Source organism: Equus caballus, chromosome 25 (genome assembly GCF_041296265.1).
Source record: "Equus caballus isolate H_3958 breed thoroughbred chromosome 25, TB-T2T, whole genome shotgun sequence".
In the NCBI taxonomy this organism is placed as follows: domain Eukaryota; kingdom Metazoa; phylum Chordata; class Mammalia; order Perissodactyla; family Equidae; genus Equus; species Equus caballus.
Genome location: NC_091708.1, coordinates 11,902,876 through 11,929,194, shown reverse-complemented (window position 1 = coordinate 11,929,194; position 26,319 = coordinate 11,902,876).

The following is a 26,319-nucleotide window of genomic DNA, read 5'->3' as shown; positions in this document are numbered from 1 at the left end:
TCATCAGGCGGTACATAAGCTCTGGCTGTCTTTCTGTCCATAACTTTTTAGGAGTCTCTCCAAACAGTGGGACCTACGATTGGGGTACGCTGCCACCAGGTGGTAACAGCACGCCTAGCCACAGGTCCAAGCAGTAAAACAAGAGAAACACTTTTCCTGTAGGATCTCAGGCAGGTTCCTCATCGAACCTACATTAAATCCCCATGATTCACAACTGTGATACTTCAAAGCTACTTTTTTTTTTTTTGAGGAAGATTGGCCCTGAGCTAACATCTGAGCCAATCTTCATCTATTTTATGTGGGATGCCTCCACAGCATGGCTTGATAAGCAGAGCTGATCTGAACCTGCAAACCCCAGGTTGCCAAAGCAGAGCAAATGAACTTAACCACTACGCCATGGGGCCGGCTCCTAAAGCTACTTTTAAAACAAACTAATGCCGTGTCTGTTTTTTTTGAGGGAGATTAGTCCTGAGCTTACATCTGCTGCCAATCCTCCTCTTTTTGCTGAGGAAGACTGGCCCTGAGCTAACATCCGTGCCCATCTTCCTCTACTTTATACGTGGGACACCTACCACAGCATGGATTGCCAAGTGGTACCATGTCCGCACCCAGGATCCAAACTGGCAAACTGGCCGCTGAAGTGGAATGTGCGAACTTAACCACTGTACCACTGGGCTGGCCCAATGCTGTGTCTCTATAGCAAACAATAATAGCTACAATTTATTGAGCCAAAGAACCTTATATCCATGGTCTCGTTCAGTTCTCACAGCACCCAGGAATATTAAAGCACTGGGTCCGTGGTAACACAGTGGGGAGACTGGCATTTGATGTCTGCACTTGTTCTCTTCACCATTTCTGCGCCTCCCTACCTTCCCTTGTGGTCTGTACAGGTGTCACCTGCACTTTGTCCTCTCCCTCCCCCAGCTTACAGCCCTGCTGATTTTGTTCCTGCACCCCTCCATCCTCCCATCCTTTGTCCACCCGTCCCTGCCCTGGGACACTGGCTTCTGTGGACTCTATCACCAGCTCCCCTCCATCCTCCCGTCCATTGTCCACCCGTCCCTGCCCCGGGACACTGGCTTCTGTGGACTCTATCACCAGCTCCCCTCCATCCTCCCGTCCATTGTCCACCCGTCCCTGCCCCGGGACACTGGCTTCTGTGGACGCTATCACCAGGCTGCCTCTCCTGCTGGCCTCCAATGGATTTCAACAGAATTCAGCCCAATTTATTCCTTGTGCTTCTTCCCTGCTTTGCTGTGTTTCTGAGTGCTACTTCCCTCAGTTACAACTTCTGTTCCACGTGGCCCTCTTCCGTGGTTTTTCACCCAGCTTCAGTTCATACAATTTTCTCCTCCTGCTCCTCAGGCCTCAGGGTTTTAGCAGCTTCCTGCTGTTCTGTTCCCTGGGAGTCTTGACTTCTTCTTTGGCGCCCTCACTCCCGTACCTCCGTAAATAGTATCTTCATTAAGATGTCTCTTAAGGAATCCCAGCAGAGAGATTTTTTTCCTGCCAGGATTCTCTCATACTCTTCACTCACTTCCTCACCTTTCATTTTCTCCTCAGTCCAGTGAGGCCAGCACCCCAGCACTTCCCCGAAGGGGTACCACGTGTCCACCTTTCCCAGCCAATGGTTAGTTCTCAGTTCTCGTCTCACTTGTAATCTGCCAGCAGCTTTTGCAGCACTCCTTGAAGCACTTCCTCCCCAGGCTTCCCAGTCACCATGTGCTTGTCCTCGTACCTGCTCGCCCCTCCTTCTCTTCCTGACCACAGCATGGTGGCATGTCCCTGTGTTCAATGCCCAAACCTCTCCTCCATCTCTACTCTCTTCCTATTCAACTCCTCTACTCCTCGGGCTCAAATGCCACCTCTACAGCTGACTCCCCGTCTGTCTCTAGTCTGTACCCCTCTCCAGAGTTCCAGAATCACATATCTAGCTGCCTACTTGCCATTGCAAAATTAACAAGCTGCAAATAGAACTCTTGAGTCCAGACCCCTTCCCACACCCGCCCCTGGATACAACCATCTCAGTTGATGGCATCACCATTCACCCAGTTGCTCAGCTCAAAAACCTTGGAGTTATCCTTGGCTCTTCACTTCTGCTCGCTCCCCAAGACCCAATCCATCAGCAAATCCTGTGGGTTCTTCCTTCAAAATATATCCAGCATCTTTCACCATCCACTGCCGTCACCCAAATCCAAGCCACCCTCGTCCACTTGGGCAGCAATAACTTTCTTGACTGGTCTTACTGCTTGAAGTCTCCCCCCTTCCAAACACCTGCCTTCTGGTCTTTTAAAAATGTTGATCAGGTCACATCACTCCCCAAGCATGACGTTACATCACACTTGGAATGGAATCCGAAGCTTCCATGGGCTTCAGAGCCCTTCACAATCTGGTGGCTCCCGCCTCTCCACGTAGCTGCCAGCCCTTCTGTTCTTGCTCCCTTTGCTCCAGCCGCACGGCCTTCTTTGAACATGCCAAGCACGGTCGTGCTCAGAGACTGTCTCTGTTGTTCCCTCTGTGTGGAATGTTCTTTTCCCATATTCACATTGATACTGCACCTCTTAATCTCAAATTCATGTGCCTGATGCCCAATAAGCCAATCACTGAAACACTGGTGACTTCTAGTGGGCAAGACAAGGAACAAACATGTAAACAAATAAGTGATTTCACTCGCTGACTAAGAAAACTAAGCAGGCACAGAGGATAGAAAGGGATGTGGGGAGAGAGATTATTTCAGATAAGGCAGTCTGGAAAGGTCCCTCTGAGGAGGGGACAAGAAAGCGGAGGTTTGAAGGATGAAACATAGAGACCATATTGAAGCTGGGTACCCCAGGGTTACTGTAAATACTCAATAAGAACATGATTACCCTTCTACCTTGTTCCCAACACAGACACACATGAAAAGAAGTTAATCTTGTTAATTTGCTGTTTTCTTGTTTAACCTGAGGGGTGACTCAAGGGTCACAAGGATTTGTGAACTTGTTTTGCAGAAGAAAAAGAATGCCTTTAAGGAAGTTATGGATCACCAGATAACCAGCCTCCAGCTGCCATTGATGCCCAGAAGTCTGATTGCCCAGGCTTATCTGGAGTGAAGGAAACGTGGATTTACACTTTGTTTCTCCAAAACTCATCCTCCCAAGCCCCTTGGCTTTATAAAGACCTCCTGCTTTCTTCTTTCTTTAAGGTGAATTTGAGAGACCCTATCCTCCCACCTTCTCATTTTGGCCAATTTAAATAAAACTTTCACCATCTCCAAGCACCAGTGTTTCAGTGATTGGCTTACTGGGCATCAGGCACATGGATTTGAGATTAAGAGGTGCACTATCAATGTGAGTATGGGAAAAGAACATTCCACACGGAGGGAACAACAGAGGCAGGTTTTGTGAGAGCAGGACTTGTAGGCGCCCAGTACATCTTTCTCAGGTGGGTTTCTCGCTTTCCTCTCTGTCTCTACACACAGCAAGTGCTTGGAACCTATGCTCAGTGGAGAGCCTTGAAACCCAGGCTCTGATTCTGAAGGTTCCAGGCCTGGGGCCCCTCCTGGCCTTGAAGTGGAAGGTGCGTGAGTTCACTGGGATTCCCTGAGGACTGTCGGGAAGCCTTCTTATTGCGGCCACTGCCATTTCTTAGCCTAAGCCCTCCTCTTTGTCCCTCAGTTCAGTTCTACACACATCCCAGAGTCCTCTGCCAGCCCTACTGTGGGGGACGCAGAGCCAAAGAGGCTTTGCTGTGGCAAACTCGTGGCAAGGAGGGGTCCGTAATAGCTGACGCAGGAAGCAAAAGGACCGAGTGCTCAACAGAGGCCGAACAGCCAGGCCCAAAGGTGCCTAATCAAGAGCCCATCTGGTCGAAGGTACTGGCCTGAGCCTTTCTGACCTTGGACCTGCTGCCTCACCTTAACCTTGAAATAATCCTTGGAGCGAACAGGTCGGCCTTCGCTGCTCCAATCCAGCTTCAGGGATCCTGGGAAGCCTGGCTGGCACGGATAGCTTCTGACCTGAGGGTTAAAGCTGTCTCAAGATTTGCTTGTACCCAAGGAGGGTGATCTGTGGGCTCTAGTTATGGTAGATGACCCTCCAATGACCTCCTCTGATGGTCACGGCTCTCAGGCACACGCAGTGCTGCAGCTGAGTTGGAGATGGGAGGCAGCGCAAGGTCACTTTTTTCCTTGGCAGGTGGGGACTCATTCACTCGCACGTCGTTAAAAATGAATGGCATCTTTATGTACAGTGGAATAAAATTTTTCGAGATGTTTAACAATATTCCTTTCTCTGTGTAGTTTACCACTCTCCCTTCCACTCGTCCCCCTCACCCCCTGCTTCTTTCAAGGTACTGCTTTTTGTTGTCTATGTCCCGAGGGAAGGGACGCGATAGGGAGGAAAGAAAAATCAAAGGAGTCTTTCTCGCTTTGGTGTCTAAAATGTGTGCTCTTCCATAAACAGAAAAGTCTGCACGAATAGACAAAATCCCACTCTCCGACACAGAAGAGGGTTCCCTGTAACCGGGAGAAAGAAGAGATAAAGGGGAAGCGATGGGGACAGAGACCTTGGTGGTGTGTGGAGAGACAAGCCCTGCCTTCTGGACAGAGCCCCAAGAGGCAAAGCTGATGCTTGGGGATTTCTTTACCCCAAGCGAGGAGCAGCCTGACTCCCATGGTCACAGATGAGGCACAAGGGGAAGAGCTTCCGGGCCAGCAGGGTCCTGGCTGTCAGGAATGAGAGAAATTGCAGTGGCTACTGGCAGGAGCTGATGACCAAAGGTCAGATGCCCACCTCCATCATCTTAAGGGGACTGGAGAGAAATTGCGAGGTGGCCTCCAAAAGCCTGAGATTAAGTTTCTGCTCCTTTAGCAGAATGAGATTTCAAACTCAAAATTAAGCTGAGTTTACACACCACACACACACACATACGTTATATTTCAAAAAGAAAGCTTATTGAGCTCCTACTGTGTACCAGGCTGGGAGCAGACACACAGACACGGTCTCTGGCCTCCAGTGTTACAGAGCCCAGTCTGGGGGAGTGATGTTTGACCGACTGGCCGTGAGCCTTGGTGCTAAGCGGACCACTGGAGGTGTGTGCACAAGGCTGGACGATCACGGAGGTGAAGCAGGCCTTCTGGGAACTACAGCTCAGGCTTCGCAGACTCAGAAGACCTTGGTTTCGGGGTGCTCATGGAAGTCACTAAACTCCCAGAAGAGTACTGGGGAAAGGCAGAGCTTGTGGGTTAATTCACAGCAGGACGAGGATGATAGACCTTTGGGGACTGGCCTCTCTGAACTTCCAGAAGGTTGCTTAGAGAGTGCAGCCTCCAGTGAGGAGAGGTGCATGGATACTGCTGTGAGACGGTCCCCTCCCCCTGGCTCTGGAAGGGCTCAGACTTGGAGAATTCTCCCTGCTGTCCTCCTCAGTCTCTCCTCTGGTGGCAAGCCCTCCACCCATAAGGACTGGACACACGGTGCTCATTTCTTAAAAGTTGACCTTCTTTCCTTTGCGATCCATGCGGGTCCCTTTCCTCCCCTACTTTTGTCATCAACAATGTACTGCTTCCTGGACTATCATTTCTCGGATAATTGTGACCCTTTTACTTGTCTGGTTTCTGTTCTCCTGGTTAAGATTTGAGGGAAGCATCTTTATTTCATTGGCAACACACTTATAGTACATTATCTCCTTGGGCGAGCAAGACTCCTAAACTTTGGTGCATTCTCACTAATTCCAGTCACAGTAACACTTCCTGACAGGTGCTCACGTTCTGGGAGTGCAGGCCATTTGGAGAGGAATATGAGCTCTGAAACCTCTCTCCACAGACAGCAGTTTTGGTTTCATCCAAAAATAATTCCTTTTTTAAAACTTATTATATTATTATTATTATTTTGATGAGAAAGATCATCTCCAAGCTAACATCTGTGCCAATCCTCCTCTATGTTTTTGTATGTGGGACACTGCCACAGCACAGCTTAATGAGCGGTGTGTAGGTCTGCCCCTGGGAGCTGAACCTATGAACCACAGGCTGCCAAAGCAGAGCTTGCGAACTTAACCACTATGCCTCTGGGCTGGCCCCTGAAAATCATTCTTTTTTTTTTTTTTTTTTTAAGGAAGATTAGCCCTGAGCTAACATCTGCTGCCAATCCTCCTCTTTTTGCTGAGGAATATTGGCCCTGAGCTCACATCTTTGCCCATCTTCCTCTACTTTATATGTGGGACGCTTACCACAGCATGGCTTGCCAAGTGGTGCCACGCCTGCACCCGGGATCCAAACCGGGGAACCCTGGGCCGCCGAAGTGGAACATGCACACTTAACCGATGAGCCACTGGGCTGGCCCCAGAAAACCATTCTTAAAATTTTTTTTTTATTGGAAGTGATCATATCTGTTTGAAAAAATTTAAAAGTACATGTATTACTTTAAAAACAAATTCAGGGGCCTGCCCCATGGCTGAGTGGTTAAGTTCATGTGCTCCACTTCGGTGGCCCAGGGTTTTGCCAGTTTGGATCCTGGGTGCAGACATGGCACCACTTATCAAGCCATGCTGAGGGGGCATCCCACATGCTACAACTAGAAGGACCCACAGCTAAAATATACAACTATGTAGTGGGGGGCTTTGGGGAGAAAAAGAAGGAAAAAAAAGAGAATATTGGCAACAGTTGTTAGCTCGTGCCAATCTTAAAAAAAAAAATTATAAAAAGAAATTCAGTTTTGAAAGGGTAATAGACAAGCTTGGTATAAAATTCAAAGTCTAAAAAGCCAAAGCGATGAAAAGAAGTCTTCTTTCCTCCTCTTTCCTCTAGCCAACCAGTTCTCCCCAGAGGCAATCTCAGCTACCAGTTTATCTTATTTGTCTATGTATAAGTCATAAAAATTTCCCAGTTTGTTGTTTGCTTTTTAATTTATTTGTGCTTTTTGTTGCTGTTTTACCATTTTTGTATCGTCTATTACTTTTAGATCTAAAGATTAGTTTTAAAATGCATGCAATAACCTTTACACAAATGTTCATAGCAGCTTTATTTGTAACAGCCCAAAACTGGAACCATCCTAGATGTCCTTCAACAGGTGAGTGGTTAAACAAACTGGTAGGTATATACCATGGAATGCCACTCAGCAGTAAAGAGGAATGCACTATGATACACCCAAGAACTTCGATGAATTTCCAGGAATTCATGCTGAGTCAAAAAAAGCCAATCCCCCAAGGTTATATATCATAAAATTCCATTTCTATAACCTTTCTGAGATGACAAAATTGTACAAATAGAGGCTAGATTAGGGGTTACCCAGGGGTTAAACCTGGCGTGAGGGGGAGTGGGGGTGCAGTCCAGAGGGAGGTGGATGTCGTTATAAAAAGGGCAACACAAGGGAACCTTGAGATATTGGAACTGCTCAGTATCTTGACTATGCTGGTGGGTACATGAACTTCCACAGGTGAAACATTGTATAGAACTTAATACACACACGTACAAAAGAGTACAAGTAAACTGGGGAAATCTGAATAGGATTAGTGGATTATTGCATCAATGTCAATATCCTGGTTGTGCTATTTTACTGTAGGTTTGTAAAATGTTGCCATTGGGGTGTGACATATTAAGTATATATTTGGTCTCTGCCCCCACCCCCGCTTTCCTGGCACACAGCTCGCAAAACCCTTGGAATCTCTGAAGTGATAAGTGTCTTTTTGCATGCTAATGAGATGACTAGTGGCTGGAGGTTCCTGGAAAGTCCCTAAGGATGGGGGCTGCTTGCCAGGGGAACCAACCAACCGACTGGAAGGTTGGAGAGAGGCTGGAGGTTGAGTTAATCACTGATGGCCAATGATTTCATCAATCATGCCTACGTAATGAAGCCTCCATAAAAACCTTTGGGAAGGGGCTCAGCGAGCTTCCAGGCTGCTAAACATCTCGAGGTGCTGGGAGGGTGGTGTGACTGGAGAGGGCATGGAAGCTCTGTGCCCCTTCCCACATACCTTGCCCTAGGCATCTCTTCCATTTCGCTGATGCTGAGTTGTATCCTTTCATAATTAATCAGTAATCTGGTAAGTAAACTGTTTTCCTGAGTTCTGTGAGCTGCTCTAGCAAATGATCAAATCCGAGGAGGGGCCATGGGACCCTTCATTTATGGCCAGTTGGTCAGAGTACAAGAGGCTCAGACTTTTGATTGGCACCTGAAGTGGGGGCAGTTTTGTGGGACTGAGCCCTTAACTTGTGGGGTTAAATGCTACCTCTAGATAGGTAGTATCAGAATTGAATTGAATTGTAGACACCCGGCTGGTGTTGGAGAAGTGTTCAGTGTGAGTAGTACAACAGACAAGAGTTTTTCTTTTTCTTATTTAGAGGGGAGACTGAGCATGCATATAAAGACTCTCTGCATTATTTCTTACTAATGCGTGTGAATCTATAATTATCTCAATAAGAATATCAATAAGAAATACATGCAGGGGCCGGCTCCGTGGCCGAATGGTTAAGTTCTCATGCTCCACTGCGGCGGCCCAGGGTTCAGATCCTGGGCGCGGACATGGCACCGCTCGTCAGGTCACGTTGAGGCGGCGTCCCACATCCCACAACTAGAAGGACCTGCAACTAAGATATACAACTGTGTACGGGGGCGGGGTTGGGGAGATAAAGCAGAAAAAAAAAAAAAAGAAAGATTGGCAACAGTTGTTAGCCCAGGTGCCAATCTTTAAAAAAAAAAAAGAAATACATGCAATATAGTAGTACAGAAAGTGAAAACTGAATCCTCTCTCCATGTTTTACCCTAATTCTATTTTCTAGAGGGAATGTTAACATTATAATGTATATCTTTCCAGACTTTTTCCTGTACTTACACGTGTTTCTAAACAGAAATGGGGCTGTGCTATTTAACTATGTCAGTAGCTTATTTTCTTAACTTAAAAAACAGACATCCTTCCATGGCCTTTAGGGTCACCAGATATAGCAAATAAAAACACAAGATGCCCAGTTAAATTTGAATTTTGGATAAATAATGGGTAACTTTTTAGTATAAAGATGTTACTAGGGGGCTGGCCCCATGGCCGAGTGGTTAAGTTCGCGCGCTCCACTGCAGGCGGCCCAGTGTTTCGTTAGTTCGAATCCTGGGCGCGGACATGGCACTGCTCATCAGACCACGCTGAGGCAGCGTCCCACATGCCACAACTAGAAGAACCCACAACGAAGAATACACAACTATGTACCGGGGGGCTTTGGGGAGAAAAAGGAAAAAATAAAATCTTTAAAAAAAAAAAAAAAAGATGTTACTAGTATGTTGCCATTTTGTCTAGCAACCCTAGTGGAGTATACTTACCCAATTATTTTGAAAAATTGGTTGAGTAGTATTCTGTTGTACAATATTTAGCTTTTGCCTATTGATGAGGGTGCTCTTTAGATCAGAGTGGTCATAATCATTCTCATTAATACATAAAGCCCTTATATTTGTATGGTGCCTTAAATTTTAAGTGTTCAAGTTTCTCTCATGTTCAGTTCAGCAAACATTAACTGAGAACTACAGCAGAAAAAGCCTGGGCTTCGGACCCCTGGCTCTGCTTCTTACCAGACACCTAAACTTCTTGAGCCTCAGTTTCCTCATCTGCAAAGTGGGAATAGGAATACCTGCTCTGCAGGATTAGGAATGATGTATATGCAACCCCTGGTACAGTGTCTAGCAGAGATTGGAAACTGAAGAGATAAATCATTGTTTGGTTATAGTAGTATTAAGGTCTTGTGGTAGGTGCTAAGGAATGAACAGAATTAAGAAACATATTCCTAGGGCCGGCCCCCTGGCTGAGTGGTTAAAGTTCTATGCTCTCCTCCTTGGTGGCAAGCAATAGGATATATTGGAGTATATGAGGAAGCCATTTGGTGTAAACCTAATTCGGCCTGACTTTGTTTTTCCAAAAGGGTCTGACATGGCCGTTGAGCACGTGTTGTATATCTGCTTTAAGCATTTCCTATGGCAAGAACAAATGGCCTTAAGATAAAGGTGCAACTTCCCCCCACATTCGCATTTCCTTAGGGATAAGCATCTTTCCTTAGGCTAGGAACTGATTGCTGCGCTCACCTTTGACCACCCAGCTCACCTGTAACCACCCAGCTCAAGACAACAGACCTGCCACCCTGCTGTGTCCACCGAGACAGCTGACCTACCTGCTGTGTCCATCAATCACTGTGCTGACAGAGCAGTCTCATGACTATTGTAAAAGGGACATTTCAATCATATGTGAAACATCCTGTTTGGGGGTATATAGCCGCTCTGTACATTCTACTTCTTTGGTGCCCTTTCTTCCTTCGGTAAGAAAGGCCCCAGGCCATGGTCCTCACATTTTATCTCAGAATAAACTCACCCAAATTTTCATTTATAGATTAGTTATGGATTATTTTCGTTGATATCATCATCATCATCATTCTTCTCTCTCTCTCTCTCTCTCTGTGTGTTTTCCCAAGAATGAGGACATTCTCTTGCATAACCACAGTTCAATTATCAAAATTAGGAAATTTAACAAATTCCCAAAGTAGTTTTCAAATTCAAATTCCTGAAATATTTTTAATAGGTTTTTAAGCCTATTTCTTTTTCCAGCAGGACGGTGGCCACAAACTGAATTTTGTGTGGCTGCCCATTTTCTCGTGGATTGGATATAAGAATCAGGGTGTGGTTTACAGCTTGAGGCTCGCTAACCTGGACCGCCTTGGAAGGGAAACGGCATTGCTCTGAATGGACTGAAGCCTTTGCTTCCCGTCCCCACTGATGCCCTGGCCACGTGTGGTGCTGACATTCAGGCATTCATCCTGCCGCCAGAGAAGCACAGCTGCCAACCTGCCTTGCCAGGCTTGGATCCTCCCATGCCGGCAGAGTGGCTGCTTGGGCTCCTTCTGAAATGCACATCTGCTCATCTCCCTTTTCTGGTCAGCACCCCTGCCACCTCCATCTTGGCACGGCCCTTCACAATGGGTCCTGCGATTACCCACTTTTCCTTTCTTGCCACACCCACATGCCCTTCTCCAGCGTTCCTAACGTTGTGTTCGAATTTTGATTTCTGGGTCCCATGTTCTGCGGGAGAAGTCAGAAAAGCCGTTACTGCACCTTCGTGGGCTCCTTTCAACCGTGGATCTGCCCTCCTTGTGCGTCTCCTGTGGACCAATGAGATGGGCAGGTCGTCCCTTAATGTCTTTAGGAAGGAATGCCTCTTCGTTGGTGCTCCCAGAAGCCTCTGTGAGGGAGCAGGACAGCATGTTAATTAAATGTATTACAAGGCCACATTATAAGCCATCAGTCTTCTGCTTCTCATTTGAAATTTCCCCGCATCCATGTCTTTCCAAGCTCACTAGATAAGATGAATGTATTACATGGCAGGTAATAGCATAATGCTTTTAGTAAGAAATACTGTTAGTAAGAATATGTCCCCGATTTGTTGCTATCCTATAAAATTTAGTGGTAAACCTCCTCTTATTTTCTAGACAATTCCTTGTTTCCTCAGGGAAGTTCAAGATCTCAATTCTATGGCCCCCAATTCTTCTGTTTAGTTACGCTCAGGGGGTCCTTCACGTGTCTGATTGGGGTCTAGTTTCCCTCATTATTCACAGTGGAGAGGCTGCCGTCCACACTGACTGATCGTAATCCTCCTTTAGCAGCTACAAGTTGGGTTATTCCAATCACATCTTTGTTGTGTTCTATATTTCCAAACCCTGGAGGATAAACAGGGCACTTAATAATCTTTAGAACCAGCTTCACATCCACAAATTTAAAACCGAGTAAAATCTGTTATTATTCTAGCAGTTTGCCATGTGAACACCAATTTTCTTGTACAGTAGCAAGTACGATGTTCCCAATTCAATAGAGATAATCTAGGCCCATATTGGTGTTACTCACCCAAGACATGGTGTAATTGAGGGACGGGGGTAGATAGAGAAAACGGCGAAGATGATGCATGGTTTGAGCTCTGCTAGTTGACCAGAGGTCGTGACCTGGAAGTTCAAAGCTCACTTGGGAGAAATCTATCAAGAAGTTAATCATAATACTCTTAGATCCCTCATCTGGGGAAGTGAATTCCAACATTACACAAACTGCTCTCTCTGAGTGTGGCAATTTAAAATAGCCCAGTCCTTTGTGTGGAATTCAGATGTGTGCAATGGTGGCGAATAGGATTCTTGCATTTCCTGAGGCCTACTTCTTTCCCTTTGTCCATTTCCGTCTCATGGTTTGTAAACTTTGAATGGTCTCTGTGCTCCTCTTCAGCCTCTGTGTTCTGAGTACCCTAGTACTGCGTTAGTTGGGGCTGTGCTCTCTGATGAACCTGATGGCCTACGTCCATAGCAGGCAACTTTCCAAACATTTATAGGCTGACATTCCACTATTTCCAGTCTCCTCCTCTTTCTCTTCCCCCTCATCAAGATCCCAAAGATTTCTTAGTCGTGTGCTGACCTCTGTACCTTTACTATTGTTATTGCCAGTTGTGAAATTTCTTAGTCCTGTTATTCCTGTCTGGTGAGGGTGTGCTTTCACTGCATTCCCACGTTTGCCCCGCTGACAAATGCCCTTGAAGAGATTTCTGAATTAGTGCTGCTGCTAAGGAGATTTCTACTCCTGTGCCTCAGGTGCCCGGTGAGAATGAGTATGTCCTCTGTGGTGTCTCCTTGCCTGGAGGAACTTTTGTCACTCCAGTGGAAGTGATACTGGCCCTGATACCAGTTCCCCTGCATTAAACCCAGCATACATGGGGTTATAGCAGAGCACTCAGCCCCTCTCCCTGCTTACTCCTCGGCTTCCTGGCACCAGAGTCCACCATCCACCATGGAGACAGACAACCAAGGACACCCACTTGCGGATTTCCTTATCTCACCATCTTCCTGCCGGCAAGCACCCTCACAGGGCCAAACAGGCTGGTGGGAAAGCACCAACCAGCAAGGCCACAGGCTCCCCCTCTCCACATGCAGCTGCATTCCTTGCTATCTTAAAAACCACTTGCCTCCCATCTTTCGGAGAGACAAGATGAATTTGAGGGCTGATCTTGTCTCCTGGCTGATGTCACCCGAAATAAAAGTGCTTTCCTTGTTATAAGCCTGGTGTTCCAGTTTTTATTTGGCCCCTCTTGTGTGGTGGATAAAGAACCTGTGTTTGTGTCCAGTAACAAAAGCAGAACTGTTTCATTTTATACCACCAGCTTTCCCTCAGCACTGGGCCCTGACTGCTTCTTCTGTTTGCCTACCCCATCCATGAAGGTTCAGCTGGATTAAAAATTCAACCTGTTTATTAAGTTGATCCAATGCGACGATGCCACCTCTTCCTGGGAAATGGCTAATATTGTTTTTGGATTGGAATGTCTTTTGTCCATGATCTTTATCCTTCTTGCTATTTCAGCTTCAATGTTGACACTATAACCCTTTTTTTTTTGTTTTGACTGATTTTTCTTGAGTGTTGATACTTTTGCTTCCAAAGCTTCTCTGCTCTAGTGTTCTGTTCACTGACAAATTTTTAAAGGCTTTTTACTTGCTGATAATAATTTATCTTTATCTTTAAATAAAATGATTCTTGGGATCAGAGTGCTTTAGCTTTTTTTTTTTTTTCCGCTGGGAAAGATTTGCCCTGAGCTAACATCTGTTGCCAATCTTCCTCTCTTCTTTTTTTTCCCTTCTCCGCAAAGCCCTAGTACATAGTTGTATATTCTAGTTGTAGGTCCTTCTAGTTCTTCTACGTGAGCCGCTGCCACTGCATGGCTACTGACAGATGAGTGGTGTGGTTCCACACCCGGGAAACAAACCTGGGTCACTGAAGTGGAGCATGCCAAACTTTAACCGCTAGGCCATCAGGCCTGGCTCAGTTTAGGCATTTTAAGGGGATGTTTTAAAAAATATCGTTTGTGGCTCTTGGGCTTTTGATAATTTCATTCATTGTTTTATCCACCTCAATATAAGATGATCCATCCTTGCTGTAGTCAGGACCTACCCTGTGACTGTCTTTTCCTTTATAAACTCACCACACCCCGGACGTTGCACTCACACTCCATGTCTTCCAAAGGCATGACCATGGTTAAAGCTTTGTAACATGCCGATCACTCTGTTCTGGACGAGGAGAGGATGAAGAACAGAGAACTTAAAGGTAGGGAACGTGGTGCTGGCCACCTGTCCATCCCAGGTCTGTCATTGGACTTGTGGGGCTCTGTCTGTTGGTGAAAGAGAAAGGAGACTGTCTGGCTCTAGAAATGACCACTAGCACCAGGTCTCTACTACCGAGAGGCAGTGATCAAGATGCATGAGCTTTGCCCTTTCCAGCTGGGAACTTGCTTCCCAAGTCCCAGTGGTTATGCGTGTACTCACATAAGTGTTAGAGAAAATGGGGTCCCGGGATCCTGAACCCTGTGCTGCCATAGCTAGTCCACCACTAGGTCACCATGGGAGATTTGTGCACAGGGGACAGGCCAGGCAAAGGAAGAGTTCCTCACTAGCTGGATCTTGGCCTCAAACACCTTTGTGAACTCCAGAGCCCTGGTGTGCTGTGCTGGACTATATGGGAGATTCTGTGTGTCTGACTCAGTGACCTCCACTTGCTTGAGACCCTTTGGTTCCTGCTTGGCTTTCTAAGGGGTATGGGGGCCTCTCTTCCCAGAGTTAAGATCCCAAGTCCTGTCCTTCCATACCAGCCTCTGGGAAGAAAAAACCCTTAGAGCAACCATTTCTGTACTGGTTCAGAGAGCTTTCACCACAGGTCTACCTATAAAGAAAGCTCCACTTCGCAGCACCTAAACTCATGCCCTAGGACTTGACTTATGTATGAGAACTTTTAGAAATTTATTTAGAAATCTGCTTCCCAGAAGCCTTCTTTTATTGGTTTTACTTTTTTCTTCTTGGCTTTCATGAAACTATTCTTCTAATTCTTGCTTTTCTAACTGTTCCCTCTCTGCCTGTTCCTCATGCCACTCCTGGCTGTAGGTCTGGTATGGGTAAGACCTTAGTTGTCTACATTTTAAAGATTTGTCTTTTCCTCTGAAGTCTTTACACTAATTGTAATTGATTTTGTGTATGGTATGCAATAGAGATCCAGTGATCTTTTTTTTTAAGTATGGTTAACCAGTTGTCCCAGTTCTAAATCTGCATTTCCATTTGCTGGTACCTGTAAAAGCAGTTTCAGTTCTGTACATGTTAACCTTCTCTTCCTCTGAGATCTTTGCACCTAAATTCCCTCTTTCTGGAATGCTCTTGTTCTCATTCTCTTTGGGCTAACAACTCCTGTTAATGCCTACTGACCAAAGACCACTAGGAACACATCTGTAGTAGAAAACATTAGGTTTTTAGCTACAAGAGAAAACATACTCCCTAGCACCTTGGGGCATCTCAGTAAGAGGGAACTGAAAGGGGCTTATAAGATATGGGCTTGTGCTGGGTGATTTTAGGAAGGGATTAGGGAAGCAGGGACCAGTTTGGGGATGGATACTATCAAAGCGAAAGGCATTTCAGCATTTGGGTATTTTAGGAAGCAGGAGGTGGGAGGAATGAGGTCGGGCTGAGGGTGTCATTTGTGAGAAAGCAGAAGTCAGTCAAATAAAGGATCATTATAATTTTAGCTGCCTGTATAGAAACATTCTTTCCATGATTACTCCAGATCCTGTTGGAAATATTCTTCACGTTTTGATAGGAGTATCCCAGTCTGATTACCTGCAGGGCTGATTTTCTTCTTCTCACTTCTCATCTTTCAAAGTAGATCTTAGCTTAAGCATTACCTTCTCAGTGACCCATTTTAACTGCTATTGCTTATTTCTTTCCCAGTATTTATTACAAATTGTAATTTTTAAATTTATTGTCAATTTGCCTTTTTTCTTCTCTACTAGAATGTAAGATCTGTGAGGGCAGGAACTATATTTCTTGTTTGCATTATAGCCGTAGTGCCAAGGGTAGGTTTGGTACATCACAGGTGCTCAAGAAACTCATCTGTATGAATAAATGAATGACTGAAAATTCAGGGTTCATAGTCTGATTGCATTAGCAGTTCTGCCAGATACACTGCTAATCTATAGTTAAAGTCGACTGAGAGCACATCTTCCACGAGTAAGAGAAAGCTGGTATGACTGTGACTTTGTATATTCCTGCACATGATGGGGCCTTAGTAATCCCGCTGGTTTTTTGTAATTCTATGTAATTTAAAAACTCAGGAAGGCAAAATCAAATAAGATCTACCTAAGACTTTTTTATAACCAGTTTTTGTATATTATTTGATACATACTTAAGAGCGTATATGACACATGTGAGTTTTGAAGCATAATAATAAAATATGTATCATTATACGTATCTTAAAATTGTAAATCATTGGACTCAATTTGCATTTCTTTAATGAATAATGAAGTTGAGCATTTATTCATCTTTTATTGGCCTTTTGTGTTTCTTTGTGAAATACCTTTTTATATCATTTGCTTATTTTTCTGTTGGGTTGTCTTTTTGTATATTGCTGTGTTGGAGTTTATATTTTGTGGATAGAAATCCATTGTTATATATGTTGCAAATATCTTCTCACATTTATGATTTTCTTTTTTTAAAATGATATCTTTGGACATGCAGAAGTTCTTAGTTTTAATATTGTTTATTGTGTTAATTTTTTATGATTAGCATTTTCTGTATCTATTTAAAAGATCCTCTTCTAGCCTTAAATTATGACAAAATTCTTTTAGAAGTTTTAAAGGTTTATCTTTCATATTTAAGTCTTTACTTGATCTGGATTGATTTTTATGTATGGTGTGAATAATACATACATTTTTCATACAGCTGATCAGTTTTTCTAGTATCATTTATATGCCTTAGACTAATTTATATTTGCAGTTATAAGAACGGAAGAGAAATCTCATAATTGTTCCCTTTTAGGTGGTGTACTATTTCTATTTTGCAGGTTCTTTTTGTAATTTTGAGTAAAATTCCAGGACTATGAAAGATTATGATGAACTTCTCAAATACTATGAAATATATGAAACTATTGGGTTAGGTAATTGTTATTTTCTTCTTGGAGGCAGAGGGTAGATCAACAGAAGAATAATTTTCCTTCTTTTTTCTCTCTAGTAGGTTTTGGTAGGTTTCTATGGGGATGTTACTATTATTTTTTTCATCTTTTCATTTAACCTCAGACATAATGTTCTTGTTGACCTCTTATGTTATCTGACGAGGCCATGTTAGGCCACTCTTTCCTCTGCAGCCTCTTTGCTTTGAATGTAACACCCTGGTTAGGAGTGCCATGCCATCAAGCCTCAGTTTACAGATTAAGTATTTACATCTCTAAGGCATAAATGATTAATTTCTGACCTGTTGCAACTTAGAAGAAAACTCAGGTGTTTGCTTGAAAGTAAATTCTTCACTTGGGGCATCTTAGTAGAGTCCTAATAATTTGATGTGATTTGGTAGACAGGACTAGGAGTTCGATTGGGGTTAGTTAGTCTAGATACTACCTAGATGTGTCATGCTGCTCAAGTTATTTTACCTTTGTTTCTTCCCCCCATCTTTTTTCTTTTTTTTTTAAATACTAGATGCTGCCCTTCTTACCTCTGAAAATTTTCCTGAGATCCAGAGGAGGGTGGGAGCTGTGACTTCTCAACCAATGGTGGCATCATTATTGGCTAAGGCCAAATGTTGCTTGAATAAGTAGTTAGTGCTTAGGACTCACGGGACGCATGGGTAGCTTATATAGAGGTTAAGCACCTCCTGGGAGTTTGATATTTGTAGGGCTATTTGTGCTGGTAGGCTAATTTCTAGCCTCTATATTTGAAAAGTCAGTTGTTGAACTTCGTTAAGGTTTCTCTACATGGAGGGGACTTTACAGTTGAGCTTAGTCACATTCGCAGATTATTAATAGTAAATTTTAGGACTGTACAGTTGTCTCTCAGAATCAAAGACGGCCTCATCTCCTTCCTTATCATGCCCAATCCAGCCAGGCCACCTGGAAATTACTGTCCATTAAGCCTTAGAGTCCAGCAGTAGAGGAGAGTGCACTGAACTAGAAGTCGGGAGGTCTACCTGGGTGGCCTGCCATTGACTGGGTGACTTTGGGCCACCTTCCTTTGTGGGCTTTAGGTTCCCTGTGTGTAGAATGAGCAGGTTGAATTGGATGATCTCTGAGCCCTTTTCCAGCTCTGTGAAGAATCTGTGATTCTATTACATGTACTGCCATTCTGAAATATGTTCTAAATTTTTTTGAACTATTTTTTCTCCCTTTCAGGCAGATGTTTGGAGCAGGGGCATACTCTTATATGTACTTATGTGTGGCTTTCTACCATTTGATGACGATAATGTCATGGCCTTGTACAAGAAGATTATGGTGAGTATTACAAGGCATGGAGTTTCAATGTAAAGGTTTTCTATACTGCATACTATATACTTCTATTTATAAAAGTACAAAAACAGGCAAAAGTAACATGTTAGAAGTGAAGATAGTGGTTACTCTTTAGAAGTGGGTAGTGACTAGAAGAGGGGCACAAGGTGCTTCTGTTTCTTGATCTGGGTGCTAGTTGTACTTGTGTATTCAGTTTTTGAAAACTTGTCAAGGTGTATCCCTATGATGTGCGTACTTTTCTATATGTATACTATACTTCTTCAATAAAAAGCTTAACAAAACAAAAACAAATGAGAAAGTAAACACGTGAGCTGATTTTCCTGGTAAGAGTTTTTGTTTTGTATCCTGAAATGATACCTTAGTAAGTTGCTGTGTTAAATCATATTTTCCTATTGAGTTGTGATCAAATAAGAGAAACTGTTTCTTTTTGAAGGTAGAGTTTGGCTTTAGGGTATAATAAAACCACGGATAAGAGTACTGTAAGCTTTGTTAAACTCATATGTATCAGGGACAGAAAGTAGATTTGCGGTTGTGGGGGCTGGGAGGGTGGTGGAATAGCACTGGGGAGTGACTGCCAATGGGTACGGGGTTTCTTCTTCGGGTGATGAAAATGTTCTGGAATTAGATAGTGGTGATGATTGTGCAACTTTGTGAATAAACTAAAAACTACTGAATTGTACACTTTAAAAGGGTAAACTTTATGTTATGTGAATTATGTTCAATTAAAAAAACCCCAAAATCACATATAGCAAGTAAAATAGTAAAATTCTTTTTAAAGAGTTAATATTCAAAAGAAGATGTGTAAAGAGGAACAGAGAGCACCATATTGTGTCTGTTACAAACCAGGGTCACACCAGCAGAGCACCTTCTCTGAATTCAGCTTGAATTTAGTTCTGTTTAACAGACATTTCCTGAAGGTGTTGTTTGTATGGGATACTGCAAGGCATGAACAAGGATCTGTGAACTTGATCATTGTCCACCAGGGCCTGATTTCTTGTTGGAGACAGGTGCAAGGCTATCTAAAAAGGGCGTAGGGTCAGGGATGCCATATTGTAACACAGGTATACATGAAGGAGCGGGTGAGGGATTTGGGAGAACGTCTTAGAGGAAGTGGGGTTTGAGCAGGGCTTTCAAAGAAGGGTAGTGTGGTTCAGAAAGGGATGTGGGAGACAGCATGCCTGGTAGAGCAGACGGTGTGAGCCAAGGCATAAGGTGGGAGAAGCATGGGAGAAGTGGTTGGAAGTTTTATGTGGCTGGACCATTGGGTCTCTAACAGCCTTTAGGGAGGGAGACTACCTCAGTCAACTCTCATTTCTGTGAAGTAGCGCTCAGAGGTGAGTGGTCATCCCATTTCGCTCATTGCTTACCCTGTAGAACACAAAGTCTCAGAGCTCTGAGTTCAGTCCTAATTTTTTAGTTTATTTGACTTAATAGTTTTTCCTATATCTCACCCTGGAAAAGCCTTTAAAATAAATGCCAAAACTACAAAGAGTAGTTTTGGGAAGAGATGGAACGGTAGTAGTCGCAACTCTCTGAAGGCTGAGGCGCTCCAGTTCTGCAGGGTCGAAGAGAAGCAGTGTTAGCAGTAGCTGTTAACTGCTGCTGGGGGAACTTTGTTCATGGGTTTCTCCTTGGGAAGGGAGGTGGACGTGGCAGTGGGCTGGAGGCCGGCTTCCTGGGGAAGCCAAGACAGCCTGCATTTCCTCCCATCCCTTCTCAAGAAGCCTCCTCTACGCTTTGCGGGGTAGCAGTCGTTGCTTTGACTCTGCCTGCTGACTGTGGCCGCAGTTCCTGACTACACAGAGCTACACCCCGCCGTGTCAACAGCAGGAGCAGGGGAGAGCAGCATTAGGATCGCTTTGTAGCTTCAGCATCAGTTAACAGAAGTGGAGCCGGGAGGAGGCTTGGTCTTTGGGTGGCTCAGCAACAATTTTCACACAATCTTATACCTTTTAGAATTCCAGAAAGACAGTGTGGGGACACATAATCATAGACTTTCACTGTTGGAAAGAATCTTACAAATCAAGTTTGTCACTCTGCTGCTTGTTTCATATTTAAATCCTCACTAAAACGTCTCCTGCCTTGGCTGTGTCCGGGTAATCTCTCTCGGCCAGGGAAGCCTTAGCTAATGGACTTGGAGCAGGGGTTCGCAATCCTGGCTGCACATTCGCATCACTTGGGGCACTTTAAAAAATACTGAGTCCAACTCCTAGAATAATTAAATCCGAATCACACTGGTATTTTTAAAATCCAGGATCTCTCCTTTCTGTCAATGGACTTTGGGAAATTAGCCTCTCTGTGCCCCAGTTTCTTCATCTGTAGAGTGGATGGAACGATAGTATTTTTAGCACAGGGTTGTTAGGATTAAATGAGTTAATCCATGGAAAGCATCTTGAGTAGTGCTCAATAAATGTCAGCTATTATTATTAACATACATTTCTAAATTCTGTTTGCCAATATTTTGTCCAGGACTTAAAATTTGTTTGCAGATTAGTGTGTACTTTTCCTTTCTTGAACTATTTTATTGGTTCCTTGGGTGTTTTATGGAATGTGTTTGTAAGTCCATCTCCACCAGTGTCTTGTTTATGGGAAGATTTTTAAATAGCGTGTAAGTCAGATCACATCACTTTATTAGAACTCTCCAGTGTCTTCTTTCCCATCTCAATCAAGTCAAACCAGACTTGGCCCTGTGGGCTGCAGGCTTTATCCCATGTGTACTGGCCTCCCATTATCCTGATGCCCTCGTTGCCTACCACTCCCCCCTGCTCGCTTGCTCCATTAACTGTACTCCTTGTTGTTTCTTTCTGCCACCTGGATTCTTGAACATGCCAAGCATGTATCTGCCTCAGGGCATTGCTCTTTCTTTCGCCTGAAAGGGTTTTCTCCTGGATAGACACTTTGTTCCCTCCTCTCCTCAGGTCTCTGTTCACACGGTCTCTAATTAGAAAGGCAGCTGTTCGTTTGTTCTTTTGTTAGTTTGTTTGATCATTTGTTCATTTATCCATTCATTCAATGTTCTTTCACCTTAGGAAGCAGTTCAATATTTATTGAACACTGAATCTGTGCCACGTGCTTTTTTAGATGCTTGGGATGTATCAGTGAGTAAAACAGATGGAGGGTCCCTGCCCTCATGGAGTTTATGTTCTAGTGGTAAGCATATAGAAAAAGACAATCAGCATGATAAATAAGTGAATTGTATTAAAAGATGCTATTTGCTTTAGAGAAAAGAAAAACTGAGCAGGGTAAAGAGGAATCGGGAGAACAGATTGGGGTGTGGAGGAAGAGGAGGGTAGGTTGCATTAATGAATAAATAAGGTGGTCAGAGTGAACTTCACAGAGGTCAGATCTGAGCAAGATTTGAAGGAGGTGAGGGTGTTAGTCAGGTGGATATCAAGGAGGGGAATGTTTCAGGCAGAGGAAACAGCAAAGGCCGGTAGGCAGAAGCATACCTGGTATAGTCGAGGGAGGGCAAGAGGGCTAGTGTGACTGGAGTGGAGAAAATGCGGAGAGTCGTAGGAGGTGAAGTCTTGGGGAACAGGAGATCTGACTGACGGGCTTCGTAGACTCTCGTAAGGACTTCGGCTTTTTGTCTAAGTGAAATGGGGAGCCCTTGGAAGGTTTTGAGCAGAAGAGTGACATGGTCTGATTTAGGTTTTATTTTGAGGAAGATTAGCCCTGAGCTAACTACTGCCAATCCTTTTTTTGCTGAGGAAGACTGGACCTCAGCTAACATCCATGCCCATCTTCCTCTACTTTATACGTGGGACACCTACCACAGCGTGGCTTTTGCCAAGTGGTGCCATGTCCGCACCCAGGATCTGAACTGGTGAAACCTGGGCCGCTGAGAAGCTGAAGGTGTGAACTTAACCTCTGCGCCACCAGGCGGGCCCCTGGTTTAGGGTTTTCTTAAACTTTCTATTAAGATTATGATAGTTTACAACCTTGTGAAATTTCAGTTGTATATTATTGTTAGTTGTGTTGTAGGTGCACCTCTTCACCCTTTGTGCCCTCCCCCCACCCCCTTTCCCCTGGTAACCACCAATCAGTTCTCTTTGTCTATATGTTTAATTTCCACCTATGAGTGGAGTCATACAGAGTTTGTCTTTCTCTATCTGGCTTATTTCACTTAACATAATACCCTCAAGGTCCATCCACCTTGCTGCGAATGGGATGATTTTATCCTTTTTTATGGCTGAGTAGTATTCCATTGTGTGTGTGTGTGTGTGTGTGTGTGTGTGTGTGTGTGTGTGTGTGTGTGTATATCACATCTTCTTTATCCAATCATCAGTTGATGGGCACTTAGGTTGCTTCCATGTCTTAGCTATTGTAAATAATGCTGTGATGAACATAGGGGTGCATGGGACTTTTGGAATTGCTGATTTCAAGTTCTTTGGATAGGTACCCAGTAGTGGGATAGCTGGGTCATATGGTATTTCTATTTTTAATTTTTGAGAAATCTTCATACTGTTTTGCATAGTGGCTGCACCAGTTTGCATTCCCACCAGCAGTGTATGAGGGTTCCTTTTTCTCCACAACCTCTCCAACATTTGTCGCTTTTTGTTTTGGTAATTTTTGCCATTCTAACAGGTGTAAGGTGATATCTTAGTGTAGTTTTGATTTGCATTTCCCTGATGATCAGCGATGATGAACATCTTTTCATGTGTCTATTGGCCATCCGTGTATCTTCTTTGGAGAAATGTCTGTTCATGTCCCCTGCCCATTTTTTGATCAGGTTGTTTGATTTTTTGTTGTTGAGCTGTGTGAGTTCTTTGTATATTATGGAGATTAACCCTTTGTCGGATATATAACTTGTAAATATTTTTTCCCAACTAGTGGGTTGTTTTTTTGTTTCAATCCTGTTTTCCCTTGCCTTGAAGAAGCTCTTTAGTCTGATGAAGTCCCATTTGTTTATTCTTTCTATTGTTTCCCTCATCTGAGGAGTTATGGTGTCCAAAAAGATTTTTTTGATACTGATGTCAAAGAGTGTACTGCCAATATTCTCTTCTAGAAGACTTATTGTTTCAGGTCTAATCTTTAGGTCTTTGATCCATTTTGAGTTTATTTTGGTGAATGGTGAAAAAGAATGGTCAATTTTCATTCTTTTACATGTGGCTGTCCAGTTTTCCCAGTACCATTTGTTGAAGAGACTTTCTTTTCTCCATTGTAGGCCCTCAGCAACTTTGTCGAAGATTAGCTGTCCATAGATGTGTGGTTTTATTTCTGGGCTTTCAATTCTATTCCGTTGATCTGTGTATCTGTTTTTGTACCAGTACTGTACTGTTTTGATTACTGTAGCTTTGTAGTATGCTTTGAAGTCAGGGATTGTGATGCCTGCAGCTTTGTTCTTTTTTCTCAGGATTGCTTTAGCAATTTTGGGTCTTTGGTCACCCAATATGAATTGTAGGATTCTTTGTTCTATTTCTGTACAGAATGTCATTGGGATTCTGATTGGGATAGCATTACATTTGTAGATTGTTTTAGGTAGTATGGACATTTTAACTATGTTTATTCTTCCAAATCATGTGCATGGAATATCTTTCCATCTCTTTATGTCATCATCAATTTCTTTCAGGAAAGTCTTGTAGTTTTCGTTGTATAGGTCTTTCACTTCCTTGGTTAAATTTACCCCAAGGTATTTTATTCTTTTTGTTGCGATTGTGAATGGGATTGAGTTCTTGAGTTTTTGCCCATTGAATATTATCTTGGCTATGGGTTTGTCTTATATGGCCTTTATTACGTTGAGGTACTTTCCTTCTATACCCATTTTATTGAGAGTTTTTATCATAAATGGATGTTGGATCTTTTTGAAAGCTTTCTCTGAGTCAATTGAGATGATCATGTGGTTTTTGTTTCTCATTTTGTTAATGTAGTATATCACGTTGATTGACTTGTGGATGTTGAACCATTCCTGTGTCCCTGGTATAAATTCCACTTGATCATGATGCATAATCTTTTTAACATATTGCTGTATTCATTTTGCCAAAATTTTGTTGAGGACTTTTGCATCTATGTTCATCAGTGATATTGGCCTGTAGTTTTCCTTCTTTGTGTTGTCCTTGTCAGGTTTTGGGATCAGGGTGATGTTGGCTTCATAGAATGTGTTTGGGAGTGCTCCATCTTCCTCAGTTTTCTGGAATAATCTGATCTTATTTGAATGTTTGGCAGAATTCTCCAGAGAAGCCGTCTGGTCCTGGATTTTATTTTGGGGGAGGTTTTTGATTACTGTTTCAGTTTCTTTACTTCTGATTGGTCTATTCAGATTCTCTATTTCTTCCTGCTTCAGTTTTGGGAGGTTGTAAGAGTCTAAGAATTTATCCATTTCTTCTAGGTTGTCCAATTTGTTGGCATATAGTTTTTCATAGTATTCTCTTATGATCTTTTGTATTTCTATGGTATCTGTTGTGACTTCTCCTCTCTCATTTCTAATTTTATGTATTTGAGGCTTCTCTCTTTTTTTCTTAGTGAGTCTGGCTAAGGGTTTGCCAATTTTGTTTACTTTTTCAAAGAACCAACTCTTTGTTTCATTGATCCTTTTTACTGTCTTTTTTTTTTGGTTTCAATTTCATTTATTCTGCTCTAATTTTTATTATTTCCCTCCTTCTACTGCCTTTGGGCTTTGTTTGTTCTTCTTTTTCTAATTCTGTTATCTGAGATTCTAATCTTATCTATATTCTAATCTATATCTAATTCTTATCTGAGATTTTTCTTGTTTATTGAGTTGAGCCTGTACTGCAATGACATTCCCTCTTAGGACTGCTTTTGCTGCATCTCCAATGAGTTGGTATGCCATGTTTTCATTTTCATTTGTCTCCAGATAATATTTGATTTCTTCTTTAATTTGTTCAATAATCCATTGTTTTTTCAGTAGCATGATGTTTAGTCTCCACATTTTTGCCCCTTTCCCAGCTTTATTCTTGTAGTTGATTTCTACTTTCATAGCATTATGATCTGAAAAGATGCTTGCTATTATTTCAACCCTCTTGAATTTGTTGAGGCTTGCTTTGTTTCCCAAGATATGGTCTATCCTTGAGAATGTTCCATGCACACTTGAGAAGAATGTGTAACCTGCTGTTTTTGGATGGAGTGTCCTATATATATCTATTAAGTCCATCTGGTCTAATTTTTCATTTCATTCTATAATTTCCTTGTTGACTTTCTGTCTGGATGATCTATCCATTGGTGTTAGTGGGGTGTTGAGGTCCCCTACTATTATTGTATTGTTGTTGATGTCTCCTTTTAGTTTTTTTTATTGAGTTAATGATAGCTTACAATCTTGTGAAATTTCAGTTGTACATTATTGTTTGTCAGTCATGTTGTGGGTGCACCACTTCACCCTTTGTGCCCACCCTCCTTTTAGTTTTGTTAATAGTTGCTTTACATATTTTGGTGCTCGTGTGTTGGGTGTGTATATATTTATAAGTGTTATGTCTTCTTGGTTAAGTGTCCCTTTTATCATTATAAACTGCCCCTCTTTGTCTCTCTTTATCTGTTTTGCTTTGAAGTCTACTTTGTCTGATATAAGTATGGCGACACCTGCTTTCTTATGCTCATTATTAGCTTGGAGTTTCATCTTCCATCTCTTCACTCTGAGTCTGTGTTTGTCTTTGGGGCTCAGGTGTGTTTTGTGGAGGCAGCATATTGTTGGGTCTTGTTCTTTAATCCATCCTGCCAGTCTATGTCTTTTGATTGGAGACTTCAATGCATTTACATTTAGAGTGATTATTGAGATGTGGGGGCCTAACGCTGCCATTTTATCACTTGTTTTCCGGTTCTCTCACATTTCTTTTGTTTCTCGTCCCATGATTTTTGGACTACCAATTCAGTTAGGTAGATTTCTATATTGGCTTTCTTCTCATTTGTAATTTGTGTTTTTATTCTTGTTATTTGTTTAGTGGTTACCATGTGGTTTGTATAAAACGTCTCATAGATGAGACAGTCCATTTTCTGATAGTGTCTTATTTCCTTAGATTGAGCCGTTCCATCCCTTTCCTCTTCCCCTTCTAGGTTGTTATTGTCAGATTTTTTTTCTTCCTTCTTGTGTTGT